Here is a 5,337-nt window from a genome sequence, read left to right as displayed (position 1 = left end):
AGCTTCAGAAGGGACAAGGTTGACTCTGATTGCCCCAATGTGGCCAGCAAGAGAGTGGTTCACAGAGGTCATGACATTCCTTGTGGACTTCCCAAGAAACGTTGCCCTGGAGGAGAGATCTACTCAGACAGCCTCACTTCAAAAAGGTTTCACCAAAACCTCTCCGCTCTGGCTCTGACTGCGTTCAGACTATCGAAAAGTTGCCAGAGCGAGAGGCTTTTCAAAGGCAGCTGCGAGAGCAATCGCTAATGCTCGAAGAGCCTCTTCAAGAGCTGTCTACCAATCTAAGTGGTCCTCATTCAGGGCATGGTGCAAGAAGGAAGGAATTTCCTCTTCCACGACCTCTGTGAATCAGATAGCAGATTTCTTACTCTATCTAAGAAATGTGCAGAAATTGGCAGTTCCTACAATCAAGGGTTATAGGAGTATGTTGTCTGCCGTTTTTCGCCACAGAGGACTGGACCTCTCCGACAATAAGGATCTGCACGATCTCTTAAGGTCGTTCGAAACCACCAAGATTCCACAGGCAAGACCGCCCTCATGGAATCTAGATGTGGTGTTGAAACTCTGATGCTAAGTCCCTTTGAGCCTCTCCATGAACTTCTCTAAGGGACTTGACGAGAAAAACGCTTTTCCTAGCTTCTCTGGCGACGGCGAAGAGAGTTTAGTGAAATCCAAGCGTTCAGTAGCCTAGTGGGTTTTCAAGGGAGGACAGCGCTGTCTGCTCGTTGAACCCTTCTTTCTTGGCTAAGAACGAGAACCCGTCTAATCCTTGGCCAAAGAGCTTTGAAATCAAAGGAATATCGAGTCTCGTGGGTCAAGAACCAGAGAGAGCCCTGTGCCCTGTCAGGGCTCTCAAGTTCTATGTGAATAGGACTAAAGAGATAAGAGGTCCCTCAGGTAATCTCTGGTGCTCGGTGAAGAGACCAGATTTGCCGTTGTCGAAGAATGCTGTTGCTTTCTTCTTGAGGGACGTCATTAAAGAGGCTCATTCATCTTGCCAGAAGACTGATATGAGCCTCTTTCTTTAAAGTGAAAGCTCACGAGGTCAGAGCCGTAGCTACTTCTCTTGCCTTCCAAAGGAATATGTCTATCAGAGATATTCTTGATAGCACCTTCTGGAGGAGCAATTCCGTATTCGCCTCACATTACCTCGGGATGTGAGAACGATTACGAGAACTGTAGTTCTTTGGGGCCTTACATTTCGGCAGACACAGTTTTGGGGGCTGAAGATGGCTCTCTCCCTATCCCTTAGCTTAGTTAGGTTAGTTTATTGTGTTTTTGGTTGATGGTGAGATCTTCTGTGGAAATCTCCCATTCCTTAGTGTTAATGTCAGGGGTTTTTTGGTTAGTTGGTCAGGTGGTGGTCGGTTGCTGTGTTACTGCCATATGTTTGGCTAGATGGTCTTGTCACATTGTGGTCACGTCCCCGTGACAGAGCATCCAGAGTGCACCAGCACTACAGGTCCAAACCTGGCTGGCAACTAACTGATAAAAGCATAAGCAGGCTTTAAGTGACAGTAATCACAGAGTCTACTTTGCTATCAGGTAAGGAACCAATAAGTTAATCTTTTATTTTAATTTAAGTTTCCTAAAAATCCTAGTCTGTCTCTACCCACCATCCGAAGGTGTGATTCAGCATATTATATATCTGACAGGTAAGTTTCATGAACAAAATGTTATTGTTATAATACAATTAAGTTTGTTCATACTTACCTGGCAGATATATATAATTAGAGTGCCCACCCTCCTCCCCTCAGGAGACAAGGGTCATGAATAAATATGAATAGAAAATGGGAATGGTTCCTGATATCCGCCTCCCAGCGGCGGGAATGGGTACTACCACCTGGCCGCCCCACTACGTGTGCCGCGAGTTTTGAAATTCTGTCGGACGTCAGAAATACAGCTATATATATATCTGCCAGGTAAGTATGAACAAACTTAATTGTATTATAAAAATAACATTTTCTGAACAGATAGGACAGAGAAGTGTTCGTTTCATTAAACGGCCTCCGACTCATAGCAGGAAATGTTTTGTTGATACTAATATATAAGCCTATTTAAAGATACGTTTACTTTAATTAGTCTATATGATACGTAAATAGTAATCAGCTGTTCTTGTAGCCCTCAAGATTTGGCAAAATCACTCCAGGTTGTACATAAAACTTCAAGAATGTAGTGTCACCAGAGGATTACAATAGTTTTTACCTTCAAGAACCAGATTCTTTTATGAAAATAACTCAGGGTACAATAAAAACTACAGGAAAACCAAACATGTAGTGTAACCAAAGGATTACAAGTAAGGTTTTTTATAACTTTTTATTAGTTTAAGACATATATTTCAAGCGTCGTTCCGGCTTACGACGATTTTTGGCTTACGACGCGTCTCAAGAACGGAACCCCCGTCGTAACCCGGGGACCTGCCTGTACTGCCGTTTAAACTTATTTTATTAATATAAATTATCTAGTGCACGCTTCCTCTTCTACCAAAAAATCATAGTTTCCTTGGAATCAGCCCAGTTGGTGTCTTGTTGACGATTGTTGTGAAGAAAGTGCTCCAGCATCTATGGTACAAGGTGTGGTCGGATTTAGCACATGAAAGGGAAGTTTATTGATGCAAACATCAAGATGGCTTCGGTCTTCTAAATATTTGGAGTTGTTAGTAAAAATTTTGAAAGTGTCATGGAGGTATGTTTGCACTGTGCATGGCTAGACTTTCATTAACCTCTGTTTAATCTTAAAATATGACTTTAATTTCTAACTTAGGAGAAAATACTTACTTTGAAAGGAGAGTGGAGGTCTCAAGCTGTTGCTCACACCACCGATGACTCATGACTGGTGCCCGTCTCTGGTGTCAGGACGTATTAAAGTGCTTTTTTGAAGGGTGGATCTGCGTGCGGTGAAAACTGGATCAGCTAGTCCAGTCGGTTGTTTCCTCTACTACTTTGAGAGGAAAGTAGAGGTCTCGAGGTGTTGCTTCAGTGGACACTGGTTCTTAACTATAATGTCTCTCCTGGGTTACAGGACATTTTAAAGTACTTTTTCGGTAAGGTGGTTGCACTACAATAGAGGCTGGCCATTTGGTATTTTACCCTAACTGCACCGACTGCAAGGAATGTTACTGAGAATACAGCAGCCACTAGGGATTGGGGCATCAAATCTATTTTGCCATGTTTAGTACTAGCTCCTGGGGGTGCCCGATGCTGAGTTCGTGCCATAGGTAGTAAGCTAACACTTTTCCTTTGGCCTTCAGTCATTGAGTGTGGACTTAATGTGTGCACACTTTGCCTGTGTTGTGTATTAATTTTTGCATTGGATAAAAACAAAGAGTGACAACAGTATTTTATGTCCTTTGTTTCAACAACCATGATGCTGTGCAAGGAGTGCTTTCTGGTCTCTTCAATAGAAGAGGGTCGGCAAGCAATAGAGGAAAGCCCAAAGTCATTTGCTAGTGACTTTTGGGGTCGGTTACCCAGCCTTTGGTACTGTCAGATCTCTTTGGTTCTTTACTCTCAGACCGCCCTTCCTCTTTCCCCTCCCATACTTCCTCTGCTCTGGCTTAGTGTTAGGTAGTTTTATTATGATTCAATGTGGGTGACAGCACATGCTTTCCAATAGTATAGTGGCTCAAATTTGTGCTAATCTTGCCAGAAGAGATCACAGTTTGAGCTCATGACCTGCCAATATCTACCCCTGCATTGTTGGCAGCTTTGCTGGATTACTTCCAGGTGATGAGGTTTGCCCTTGGTATTCTGAGCGACCTGTGTTTTGCTGCTTTTCTGCACCACATAGTTTTGTCTAAGAGGTTCCCCTGTTCCTGTTTAGAGGTTGTAAAACTTAACTTCCAACCTCCCAGTGGTATCAAACACCAGGCTATATTCTTTCGTCAAATCTGCTAGCTGAGGAGTGTTAAACTAATAATTGGAGTAATATGATCTATAAGTTCAGTAAAGGAATGCAAGCATTTATCATTCTCCTCTTCCTCCTCTCATAGAATGAGTTGTTATTGCTTCAGAAATCCTCCCACAATTATTCTTGTCAAACTTTGAGTTAGCAGCTTCCGTTTCAAAGATTAGTAGTGGTGGTCACTCGCATGCATGTTGGTTGTATACCAGGTTCTCCAAGTGGTCCTCTTGAACCAGTTCCTCTGTTCATTTTAAGATGCGAGGACTGTCTTGGACTCTTACCTATTCAAACTTCAGGCTAGGTATGCAGGGAAGAGCTGCATGACCTTTTTGCTTGCTTGCAAGATCCATACAAAAAAAAAAAAGGGTTTGCACAACAGGGTGTCACTGACCAATGCTGCTAGATATCATGGTGATCATGGCGACAATCAGGATGCTTCTGGTTCACCTAAGACTCCTGGCATGTATATGCATGATAGCTGGTGTTAGTAATTCATCCATAGCCTACAGTAGTTTGGCTCCTGGTGATCATACAAAAAATTACCATGGTTTGGAGTTTGATCTGTTCTTAACTCAGCATCAGTTTGCAATATATTGATTGGTACTGCCAGTTCTGATCATTCTTGTCTGTGGTCTTTTTAACCCAGCTTTTCAATAGAGTGCACTCCAGTGTGTATTTTGAAGGAGATACTTTTGAGGTTGTCGCTTACCTGTGGTGTCTTGGATCAGTTTTCTGCAAAAATTTTCTGGAGAAACTCTTACAAGAGGGATACTTCCTTTTTGGTGTCTTAGTCAGGAGCCATGAAGTCAGTTGCCATGGCCTTCATCTAGGCAGCCTCATGACTCAACCTTCCGTTGAACAAACTTCCTGACTTTGCTGTCACTGAAGTCTCACCTTCAAATGAGAAGGCAAAATATTCAAACACAGAAGTGAAAGTCGAACAGCAGGACACAGAAAGGAACATTGTCGACAAGAAGGTGACCAAAAGTAAACTGGGTAGAATTGAGTGCAGACCAACTTAGTGGGTGGCATTTCCATCCCTACCATGAGTAACTGTTACCATAACCACCTTACAAAAGTTAATGGCCGGATTTCCAGCTCGCTGAAAGTTATTCCCATGTGTAAAGACTGAGGGTTTATATAGTAGGAAAATACAAATGACTTTAAAAATTTGTAATTGTTCCTACATGTTATAAAAACCCTCCACCCTTTATATTAAGAATTACTTTCAGCAAAACTGAAAACAGCCATTAAACTTTTGAGCAAGGTGGTTAGGCAGTTAACTACCATTCGTTAGGCACCTGCCTGGATGTAAACATTCCAATTTGCTTTCAGCCAACATTTGATGCAAACGTGTGTGGTAACTATCCACCCTGTGGGACCTTTCTTGTTTGTGAATTCCCTTGTGTGTATTTGTGTTAGTTTGATATT

This window comes from Macrobrachium nipponense, chromosome 26, assembly GCF_015104395.2.
Source record: "Macrobrachium nipponense isolate FS-2020 chromosome 26, ASM1510439v2, whole genome shotgun sequence".
In the NCBI taxonomy this organism is placed as follows: domain Eukaryota; kingdom Metazoa; phylum Arthropoda; class Malacostraca; order Decapoda; family Palaemonidae; genus Macrobrachium; species Macrobrachium nipponense.
This window is presented reverse-complemented; position numbering follows the sequence as displayed.